We start from the raw sequence: 12,227 nt of genomic DNA, 5'->3' as shown, positions 1-12,227 counted from the left end.
AGCTACTTCTAAATGAACAACGCTGCCCTTCAGTTTGCTGTGTTCGCGCTTGGAGGCCTGTTTTGATTTGAAACACTGGTTTGTTGGGTTCTGTATACATTTGTTGTGGGTTTTTAACGATCCTGCAGGACGGACGGAGCTTTCGTTTCACTTCTGGATGCACTCACACCCTTTTCCACCCGGGAGGTGCCGGTAAACCCAACTCCGCCAGACTATTTGTCACAGTTTCACTTTCCTTCACTGCGATTACGGTCCGAATACGCTGCTCGTTTTGGTGTTCGTGCAGCCACTTCCGAAGGGCGGACCAGTCAGCGACCGGTGTCGGGAGGGGAGGGGGGAGGCGGGGTTAAGCGAGTTTGTCCCGCCCCTCCTTCGCTGCGATTGGACGGCCGGTGACAGTGACGAGCGCAGCGTTAACTTTTCTCAACCGTCGGTGGGCGGAAACGTTCGGATTCGTCTTTAAAAAGTCATTTTTGGTGCTCGTAGGTAGTTGCAGTGGTGACAGAGCGTTGACCGGTTTAGACGCATGCTGATTGGTTAAAACGACCAATTATTATTATTATTATTATCTGATCGTTTTTGACTGTTTGAATGGGCGTCTATCGCAGCTCGAGGTTTTTTTGGGGGAGCTAGCCCCTACTGGCCCTCCTCGGTATTGCACTTTGAGGCACTTCCGCATCGGCTGCCCTCTGAGACTACGTCCATTTAAAAAAAAATGACTTGTTGTTATAAAGCTGTTATTTAGGTAGGAGTGAAAAATGTCCATTTTTTGCTGGCGTTTTTCCCAAACCTCCCTCTGCCCTGATGACACAGAGACTCGAGTGTCTCTGATCCACCGAGCTCAAGGTTGTTCATTATGTTCCTGCTGATTGAATACCGGCCCGCTCACAGCCAGTTATGAACAGGAGGACAGAATCTTTTCATTGTACGATATGAAACATCAAACGATTGTATTTGGACAGACTTGAACTAAATCCCAGCTTATTCTCGACGCCACGTACCCTCTCGCTTCCGCCACGGTAAATACTTTTACAATAAAGCGTTCATCCGTGCTCGCTTTGGCCACTTTCACCCTCCGACACGTTCTCACACACTCTCACTCTCGCCTCTCTCTCGGTTTTTGTTTGGCAGCGTCGGGGCCGTCTCAGCGGTCTCCTCCCGTGCCGTTTGGATGGGACCAAATTAGGCCTAACTATATTAGTTTAACACATAGCAGATAATTCGATCAACCGCTGGGCCACATGAGCCGAGTTCGCACGCAGCCCGAAACAGACACGACAGCCCGGTGGTGAAGGGGGAGCTCCGATCAAAATGGCTGATCCGACCTTTCACTCCGTCGGATCGCTCGGACGGCGACGCGTTCCAGCAGGTGTTCAAATGGCGGGTTTTGCGCCCCCGATTACTTCGGTTTACTCGTCATGCAAATCAAATTACGGCGCAAAGAACTAGATTGAAGACGTGATGGGCGGCAACGCTCTCTGGTGACAACGCCGCAGTCTTGGAGTGGCTGTGAATGGACGGGAGATTTCCCCTCAGCAACAATCATGTGCTGCTATAATGAGATTTACATATATATGACCGCAGGCAACGCCAGGGGCTTTCCTTCCTCTGGGGTTTCTTGGTGAGCAGATATTTCCGCCTCTTTCTCTCGTTGGGGATTTTTGTTTTTTCCGCCGAGATGTTTTCAGAAGTTGTTTTTCTTTTTCAGACGTTGCGAGGTCCCGAGGCTGGCGGCGCAGAATATTCCTCACAATATTAAGACGGGTCTGTTAGTTTGTTTTGTCCCGTTGTTTTTCTTTTCTCTCTTTTTCTTTTCTTTTTCTCGTGCTTTGACAGTTTGTACGACGTGATGTGAAGTTAAAGGGGCTATCGCGTCTATTTAATATCGCTTTGAGTTGAGAGGCTGAGACACCGTGACTGAAGCGCCGAGTAAAGGCCAATCTTAAAAAAAAAAAAAAAAATACACTTCCCACAATGCAACCTGTCTTTTATTAGCTCGACGGATCGTATCCTCCTTGACCTGTGACAACTCTGTCTCCGAGAAATTACCTTCCAATACGGGTAAATTGCGGCAAGAAATGCGTGAACTTGAATTATTTTTTTCCATTTGCGTGAGGAGGAAATGTTGTTTGATTGACAGGCCTGTGGTGCAGTCAGGTTACGGCTATCGGTGGGCGGGGCTTAGCATCGTCAGATTTCCAATCCGATTGAGTCATACCCCCCCCCCCCACGCCCAGTTCGCACAAATATGGTCACTTCCTGCTCCGACCAAGCAAAGACGGCGCCGGCTAAATTCTGAACTCGAGGCTTCATAACGGCCGTTCATGAACTGTTGGTCGGACAAAACAAGCAATTTGAAGAGATCACCTTCAGCACGGGGAAAGAGCGACATTGCTCACAATTTTTCGGCATTTAAAGGCTAAAACTGAACACCGGTTTATGCTTACACGTGGAAAAAAAGAAAAAAATATGTGACATAGAAAACACGATGTTAATTTCATGACTCACAGTCTGCGAAACACAATCTGCTGAATGTCTCGACGCCTTCCTCTTAAATAAATAAATAAAAACGTGATGCAGGTACAGTAGTTTGACAGTTTTGTCAGGTTGCAAAAAAAAAAAAAAAAAAACACACACGCGGACAAATTCACGATACACACTATTACATGGCAGCTGACCCACTTTTCCTGCTATTTTCAGATGCTCCACTGGGACGAGCAGAGAGAGAGAGAGAGAGAGAGAGAGAGAGAGAGGAAATGAGTGAAAACGAGGTGCAGAAGTGAAGGTGAGGTAGTTCAGGCATTTGGAGGAGAAATGAAGGGTTATGATACGTCGGTACGGCAGGACTCGAGCCGTGTGTGTGTGTGTGTGTGTGTGTGTGTGTGTGTGTGTGTGTGTGTGTGTGTGTGTGTGTGTGTGTGTGTGTGTGTGTGTGTGTGTGTGTGTGCATTTTCCTTCAAACTCAGCCGAGCACCGCAGATCCTTGAGGACATTTCATATTCCAGGAGCACATAAGGTCATATAGGGACAAAAATAAATCACAGGACTGGATCATAAATTAATTATACTGGTGCCAATGCGATGTGAGAGAGTGTGTGTGTGTGTGTGTGTGTGTGTGTGTGTGTGTGTGTGTGTGTGTGTGTGTGTGTGTGTGTGTGTGTGTGTGTGTGTGTGTGTGTGTGTGTGTGTGTGTGTAAAATCCAGTACTGTACAACCTTCGCCGAGTCGGTGAAATCTCTCAAATATTTTTCTTGACTGTCATCAACGTGCGCTGCAGGTGATGTCGGCAAACGCGCCCTCCCCCCTCCCTCCACCCCCCGGGACTCTTTTTTTTTACGACCGGCAGCCGTTTGGGACGCGCTGCACCAAAAAGGACACCGAAGAGACCGTGAACTTTCTCACTGCTGCTGAGGAGACAGATTTTAAAGTTCCTTTTCTGGCATTGATTAAAAACCCCAGTTAAAAAAAGAAAAAAAACATCTGTGTTCATCAGAATTACATATTTACAAGTTTTTTCCCCCCCAAGAAATAACACAATGAACACATTCACTAAATGACAATTTAAGCCGCTTCTAAACACATAAAACATTGATGTTTTGACTGAGATGTGTTTATTAAACACTTGTGGCAAAGATATGTTATAGTGCAGGATATTTTACAGTTTACTTTGTTGTCCAAAATAACATCGATGAACTACACTGGGAATGTAATACTTATAATTAACGATAAATAAAGAAAATAAGGAAAAAATATTACTCAAAGCATATTTTTCTGCATCATGTTCTGTAAAAAATTAAAATTAAAAAAAAATTCGTATTGGATATGTAAATATGGAGACTTTTTTTTTTTTTAAAGGCAAATTTCCAAAATAAAGTTCAGCCAACTGATAAATAGATTGGGATCTACAATAAACCTCAAATAACAAAACATTAATGCTGATAATCTTTTGTTAAATTATGTGTCCAATCCACATGTAAATATTAATCATATATTAATGTAGAAAACCTCGTAGGAGAAATTAAAGTATCCCGCTGTTACATTTGGATAAGGAATTCATTTACAAATAGAATAATTCCAACATTAAAATGCAGAAATCAAAACTCCCAGCTAATTAATTGTCTTTTGTGGCTACAGGTGCTGCATATATTTCCATCTCCGCATTCAGAGCGCGCACTTGAACTCCACCGAATGTTGTGTTACCCTGTTTTTCGGTCAGCCCTCTGTGATGTTTTAGGAATGAACATATTTTTTTTTTTTTTTTTTTTTTAAACAGCAGTGAATCAAAGTTGGTCAAAAAAAAAAAGCAGCGCAATGCTATGCTACAATAATTAGCATTCGGCGAGCGGAGGGGATCAAAGACTCAAAATGCAAAATGCGTCGTTGGGCTTCCACTTTGGATTTCCCAGCAGCTGCCTCGTCTCTGGCGTGACAGCATCTCACTAAATCCTGGTTTCTGTCTGGAGGACCGGCCGTGCGATCGGCGGCGGTGCCCGATTGGTCACATTTCAATTTCACTCCAGATGACTTTGCTGTGGCAACAAAAAAAAAGGAAAATGTAATATGCATGAAGGCCAGGACCGGGGATGCCACTCGAGCGCTGCATAATGCCCGACGAAAAGATGATAATTTAGTCTTCGCGTGTATTTTTATTTCATTAAAAGTTCACTGAAGGAGAGAGGAGCGCAGATTACAGCTACTCGAAGGAGGGAAAAAAAACAACAATAACATTTATTTCGGAGGAACGTCGTCCTTGCTCTTTGAATTTTCAAACAGCAGATGGGTCCTTGGGAGCTCCTCCGTCAGACGGGAGGGACTCGAGGCCTGAAGTGGAAACAAACTTCAGTCGCTATCGAAAGGGGGAAATCTGCTGCCTTCAATCATCACAAAAGGGTTTGTCAAACGCTCTGAAAATTGGATATTAACTGCAGTGTATCTCCTCAAAATTGGCTCGTAATCAAAACACAAACAGACAAATATGGTTGCGGTAATTAAAAACACACTGACGCACTAATTAACAATGATTCGCCCTCTCGTTGTAATAATGATATCAACCACAAATCCTGACAGCGTAATTTTTAAGCAGTGATTGCAGAGCACCAATAAGCTGGGAAATAAATAAATAAATAATAGCATGCACTCCAATAGCACACTTAAATAGACTTCATTTCAAAGCGGGGGAATTGAACTGAGAGTGAGCGGGGGTAAAAAAAAAAATAATTGGCATTGAGGCTGTTTTCAATACAAACATTTTTCCTCTCCAGTGAATAGAAAATCCCCAAAAGAGAAAAGACGGCCTCTGATAATGAACTAATGCAAAGGATTATTATAAAATACAACGTAGGATGAATACAAACAAAAGTCCTGAGGATTGTTGGGTCCAAAAAAGACTCGCTGGCCCACAAACCTTAATATCTACGAGCAGACGGAGCAGTGAATGGCCGTGTGTGGAACTATAATACCGTTCGAAAACAAGTTCAAAAGTATAAAGGTTTTAGCCAGTTCAACATTACAATAGTTATTCAAATATAATCAATTGGCATATGCGACTATCGTTCTTTCCTGTGTACGGACTGTGTGTGAACTTCTTTAGCAGGTTTTGTCTTTAAGCTTTTTTTTGTTGTTTTGTTTTTTGCATGTTTATTTATTATCTGTTCTACCTCTTCCAACTTTTTGGAAGATTTTACTCAGATATTACACAAAGTAAATGGTCATAAATAATGTGAAGGCTCGTATTTTTAGATTTAAAAAAAAAAAACGTGACATTTCCAAAGTGAGGACTCCCGAACCGCCTACCGCCTCACAAATACCAGCATTTTCAATCTTCCGCAAACTTTGCCGTCGGGTCGTACAAAAACGTTTCGACGTTAAAGGGGAGTCGGAAGTTGAGCCGCTTCTGGCAAGACATGTAAATGTATGGTTGGATTTAGAAATAGGAGCGTTATGTCGCTGTGAGTTAGCCTTTCACAAGCTATTAAATGATGAAATCAGTGAACTATATTTCATGGGAAAAGAAAAATTGTTGATATTTGCATTGATAGTGTCGCTTAGGAAATTTGCTTTTGTCCATAATGTAAATATGAAAAAAAGTCAAAACAGCAGCACACAACTTTCTTATGCTTTATATAAACAGAGGCAGTTGTAACGAGTTTCTACAAAGTTTGGACGTCAGCAGTGGCGTGATTAATCTTTCATTAATGTGCGCGAGATGAATAATCAAGCTGCTTCCACAATCAGCTCAATGAGACGTCACTCGTACATTAAAAAAAAAAAAAAAAAAAACTGAAACTACAACACGTCAACGTTACTGCACAAATACAAAAACACATTTTTATCGTTCGCCATGGCAACGCTGACTGAGCGTTAAATATAAAACATCCAGGTGGGAAGGAAGCCCGTTCAAACCTTCGGGCGATCTATTGTCTGGTCTACCCGACTGTGGGAGGAATGTAAGACTCTATGAATCCCGCAGTGGAGAAATTTAGTCATCACAGCAACATGGAAACACAGTTAGGAAGAAGAAGAAAAAAGGTGCACACAATAAGAAAAAAATTACAAATACAACAAAAATAAGATAGATAAAACGTTTTTTTTGGGGGGGGGGGGTAAGACCAATTAACACACAAACTGTATGTACAAAAATAAATAAATACAACTTGTGTCAGGTGCTATGACACACAGTTATGTTCGGCTGGTGTTGAACAGTCTGACAGCCGTCGGCGAGGAGCAGCTTAAAGCTCCTACAGTCTCATGGAGGGGGTGAGAGGTGTTGTCCACGATCGACGGCCAACATCCTCCTCTCGCACACCTCCTGCACGGAGCCCAGAGGACCGTCCGGGACAGAGCCGGCACTTTGGACCAGCAGACCACCGCATAAAACGGCCTGCACTTGTAAGGCGCTTTATCACCTCATCGGTCTCTTTTACATGGTTTTCCATTCACACACTCACACTGATGAGACTGAGCTGGCACACCGACGGTACGCCGTCGGGAGCACCTCGGGGGTTCAGCGTCCTGCCCAAAGGACACTCGGGCATGTGGACAGGAGGACCCGGGGATCGAAACCACCAACCGTCCCAATTAGTGGGCGACCCGCTCTGCCGTCTGAGCTCCAGCCTTCCCGGTTGTGAAGCCTCACATCAGTGAGGCGAGAGGTTAACGCGGCGGGTCCGAAGTGGTTCAGCCCGTCGGGGGGAGGGGGGTGTGTGTGTGCAGTCTTTGGGACTGGGAACCACACAGGAGGTTTTTCCGGGAGGACCGGGACTCCCTGAGGTTGAAAATGTGCAGCAGCACCTCACAGAGCTTGATCCGCACCGTCCCTGAGCAGCCGGGCCTGCAGCCTTCCTCGCCTTCACCCTCCTCGGTTCCTTACGTATACAATGCAATATCCTGAAAAACACGCGCACGTGCACGTGCACACCTTGCATGACTATGCAATAACAACCGGGAAGGAGGCCGAATAGATAGAGCCGTCACACACTCTGAGCTGAAGTACCATTAAATGGTCCCACGGAGACTTATTCTTGTCAAACCCCTGCACGGACAACACACACACACACACACACACACACACACACACACACACACACACACACACACACACACACACACACACACACACACACACACACACACACACACACACACACACACTTCCCAGGCGAGGTCACTCAACTCAATCTCTGGGCCAATGCATATTTCATCAACCCCTCGGCAGCCTGAGACCCTGACGCCCGCTCCCAAATAACCACCGTCCACCGATGAAGACCTCAACACCAACAGAGACTCCTCGAAACACCCGTCAGCGGAGACGCGGCGCTTCAGATGAACAGTACGGATGGGGTTTTTTTTTTGTTCACTTTTTGTCATATTGGTGCAAATAAAAGAAGCTGATTAGCTTCAGCAGCTCCTGTTTGTAATGTATGTAAACGCTCACTGGGTTACTTTTATACTGAAGAAAAACCTCAAATTTAATTAAAAACCTTTTTTTTTCTCCAAGATTTCAAAGCAGGTTTATGGACATTCATTTGCTTTATGTTTTGGTTTGTCCTGTTCAATGTTTATTAGCAGTTTTTACTTCAGAAAATAAGAAAAAAAAAAAGCGGTTAAAGTTGCTTCACCTAAGTAAATATGTATTTCCTGCAATTTACCTTTGTAATATTACAGATATAGTTCAAATGTAAGCCTGCTAAATACTCCTGAGGTAAGTCGGATAAATTGGGTTATAATTGCATTACATTTATTTGATTTATGATTTAATTAACGCCTAGAAAGATGTCACTCTTTGAGTATGTTGGGCTTTAACCGGGTCTTGAATCAGCGCGCTATATATAAATCACTACCTCGCCGTTCTTCATCCTTTTCTTAACAACTTTTAATTACCTAAAAAGGTCAACGTCCTTACTTTGGGGGCTTTTATCACTCAGCAGAGTGCGCGGAGCCGCGGCAGCCAATAATCTGCCGGCGATACATCGATTCTCTCGTCTTTTCACCGCTTTGAAATTTGATCACTTGCAGTGGAAACCAGCGTTGAGACGGAGGGAACCGGAAACACTCTGCCGAGGAGCAAGACGCCTCCACGAACAGCCAGGTGCTGCAGCGGGGCTGCTGCAGCCCGCTCGCCTCAGGAATTATGTCCATATTAGATGATTCTGCGCTACTCAAAGCCACACAATGTATTACAACGGCGTATTCGGGGCCAGATTAAAGTGGGAAAAAAAATAGAAGGGGGACGATTTTTGCAATTCAATAATGGAGAAAACGTCAAGAATAAAGTGGAAATATTGAGGCGAAAACACAGGAACACCATTTTAAGATTAAATCGAAACTTCTGGCTTCGCCGCTTATGCTTCTCCAAAATGCTTTGTTGTAGATAAACTGGTGAAATTGTTCTTCGGAAAACGGTTTTAGTAACAAGGAAATGATTTCTCTCTTAGCACATAAACACAGATTGGTAACAAGTGTCAGGACTTGGAAGAGGCTGTGCTCAAATTGAGGCGGTTGAGAAAGAGAAACCATAAATCCTTCGAAAGGCTGGAAGCACTCGTGCAAGCTTAAATAGTTATGAACAGATGTTAGAAGATTTGTAATGCCCATTTTCTGAGTCACTTCTCTGCAATGATTTCTATGTACAACCCCGTTTTCCCCAAAATAGTTGGGACACTGTAAAACTTAAATACAAATGTTTGTTTGTGAAAAATATAGGCGCAACTTGAATTTGACACAAGCAACACGTCTCAAAAAAAAGTTGCGACGGTGGCATCTTTACCAGCGTGTCGCGTCAGCTCTTGTTTTAACAACGCTCTGTAAATGTTCGGGCGCTGAGGAGACCGGTTGCTGGAGTTTTGAAAGCGAGATGTTGTCCCGTTCTAGGTTTTTAGCTGCTCAACAGTGGAGGGTCTCCTTTGTCGTGTTATTTGCGAGGTTAAAATAAATAAATTCTAGTTGCTGCTGCCTTCCTGTCGTCTCATTTGTCCATCTTTCAGCGATCCTCTTTAATTATTTCGATGTAGTTCAAAACCTCGAGTCAACGACAGAACAAATGACTAATTTCAGACACAGCGAAGTGTGTAAATCTGAATTGCGGCCTCGCTGGAAAAGAGAAAGCGTGGTCATCCTTTTGTACTAGCGCGAGTCCAAGCCGACCCCTGAGCAACATGCAACGAGCACTGATGTATTTTTTTTTATTTTATTTTTTTTTTAATGAAAAACACATCAGTCAGCAAACACTGACTCATTCACGAGGTCTGATTCTATGTACATCATCGGCCGTATGGAACAACACCTTCGACGAGCCGATAGTAAAGACGCCCGTGTGCAGTGAAATGTGGCGAAGCCGCGGCGTATGACGGCTCGTCTCGTAACGATGAATAATGTCCAGAAAAAAAGACGGCCGGACCGAAGATAGCCGGAGTCATCGAGGGAAGACGGGCTAAATCAAACCGGTGCCTGGGAGCGTAATGGCTGCACAAACAACTCTCCCAGATCCAATCAATAGCCCTGTAAAAATCTCCACTGTATTCAAACCACACATAAAATATCTGCAGAACAATAATTACCGAGCAGACGAGGGCTCGGTTATTGTGTCCACAGTCCTGGCTGTTATCTGTGTTAATGCTAGACGCTTTTCGGTTGATAAGTGTCAATAGCTGCAGAGGACAGACAGACGATGGAGGAGGTGGAGGAGGTGGTGGTGGTGGTGGTGGTGGAGGGGGGTGCTGTTTAACTGTGCAGTAAAATAAGGATCACAACAGTCCGGGGGCAGAGATGAATCATCCAGCCGTCTACTTTATGGTGCAGAAGTGAGGATGAGGAGGAGGAGGAAGAGGAGGAGAGGACAGAGGGAGAGGAATAGAGGGGACAGCAAAGCAGAGGAAGGTGAGACTGAAAGTTGAAGGGGGAAACTGATGAAAAAAAAAAAAAAATCCGAAGACTAAAAAAGAGAGGCTAAATCACAGGACCGAGAGGGGGGGGGGAGGGGAGAGACACCGAGCAGCGAGGAGTGATGAGGAGGACGACGAAGAGGACACCAAAAGGGTGGATCGAAGCGAAAGCGAAAAGAAGCAGAGAGCGAAGAAAATGAGACGGATGAAACGCAGAGAGAGAAGAAAAAAAAACAACAACAACAAAAAAAACGCTTTAGCCGAGAAACAATTTCTGGCGTCTCGAGATCTCGCGTCCGAGTGAGTTTCGGTCGGCGTTCGTCTGACGGGTCGCTTTCTCAAACCGTCACCGGAGCCGCACGGCTAGGACGCAAATTTCAAGCAACTGTTAGAAGTGTAAACAGTCAATAGAGTCAATAGTCATTTACAGGTAAATGTTTGTTTTTTTTCTTAATAAAAGCATTTTTTTCGGCCCACCACATTTAAATATCTCAAAAACGACATATTACATTTTTGTCCGAACGTTTCATGCGTCCCACGTGATGAATTCTGTGACTCTCCCTTGTAGCTTCACTAGTAGCTTCATTTGTGGATTTAACCCCTTAACCTCCACTATTTTACTAAAAAAAGAATAAAAGCTAACCGATATTAGCGGTCTCAACGCCTTTCACACGTTACCTCCCGTTCACGCGTTCACACACCGACAGCCGGCAACGCAAGGTGCTCGCTTCCCATCAGGAGCAACTCGAGCGAGCGGTGTTTTGCTGACGGACACGTCGGCATGGGAACAGGAGGAACTGGGATTTGAACCGCAAAACTTGAAATTGGCGCGAGACCCGCTCTGCAGTCGGATTGTGCGATCGGACGGTTTTGAGACAAGTTTTTGTGACTACTGACACGCGCACATTTGCAATTTACAATACGATATACTTTATCGTCCCCGTGGGGAAATGTTTCTTGGGCAAGTTGTTGGTCCAAGCCTGAAAAAAAAAAGCAAAAAAAAAAAGCACATCAAGTCAGGAGGAGGTGAGTTTTCTTTGCCGTTGTGCACCCTTGAATCGGTCCCCCCGGGGTCCGACTGTCAACACCGAGTTTTACTGGGACCTTCTGAGGCGTCTGACGGAAAGCATTGAACAACCTGAACTGTGGCGCGATGTGGCAACACGACAACGTGGCAACGCAACAACGTGGCAACACAACAACACGACAACGTGGCAACACGACAACGTGGCTCCTCACCGGCCCGACTCGTCTGGTTCGGCTCCCTTTGACATCATTTTGTTTTTCAAATTAATTTCAAGCTGATGTTTTTTTCCCCCCGTCTTTTTGTGGCTGTATTTGCAGTTGATTTGGGAAGCTTTAATCTTTCAGTCTCATTTGTAGTTTATTTGTTGTCCTTTGATTCAATTTCCAACAAGAAATCACTGAAAACGTGTAAAAACTTCAGGTGTAATTGACCCGTCGGGCTCCTTGGACGGCGTCCCAGAGAACCGTTCAGTAATCCTCGGGTGTCACACAACACGTACCAACTCACGAGTTGAGTTTCAAATAGCAAAAAAATAAATAAAAAAAAATAAACGTTTTCATCCCCGTTTTTTCAATCTGGAACATTTAATCTAGTCTGTACATTTCTGCCCATTACAATTCAAAACAGACAAACAGCAACAATAAAAGCCAAGTTAACGCTGCAGTGTAATTAAACTGTAAAATTATCTTAATGAAACTAATTTTGCTGAAAACCTTCCTGACGGACCCCTCGAGGACCCTCAGATGTCCCCGGACGCCACTTCGAGAGAGACTGCAGGACCAGATGTTGCGGCTCCGCCCCGGAGATCGCCGCTTTAAGAT

The 12,227-nt window shown here is 44.4% G+C and overlaps 1 protein-coding gene across 1 annotated transcript in view; it reads right to left on the bottom strand.

The window, feature by feature from the left end:
• Window positions 1–12,227, bottom strand: part of znrf1 (zinc and ring finger 1) — a 48,862-nt gene that overhangs the window by 16,775 nt on the left and 19,860 nt on the right. The window lies entirely within an intron of this gene.

The sequence above is a fragment of the Brachyistius frenatus genome, unplaced genomic scaffold (genome assembly GCF_029030835.1).
Source record: "Brachyistius frenatus isolate BFR_SWC_R1_liver_20210118 unplaced genomic scaffold, ASM2903083v1 Contig_129, whole genome shotgun sequence".
NCBI classification, from domain to species: Eukaryota; Metazoa; Chordata; class Actinopteri; family Embiotocidae; genus Brachyistius; species Brachyistius frenatus.
The sequence above is the reverse complement of the archived record's forward strand: the minus strand, read 5'-3'. Positions and strand labels throughout refer to the sequence as shown.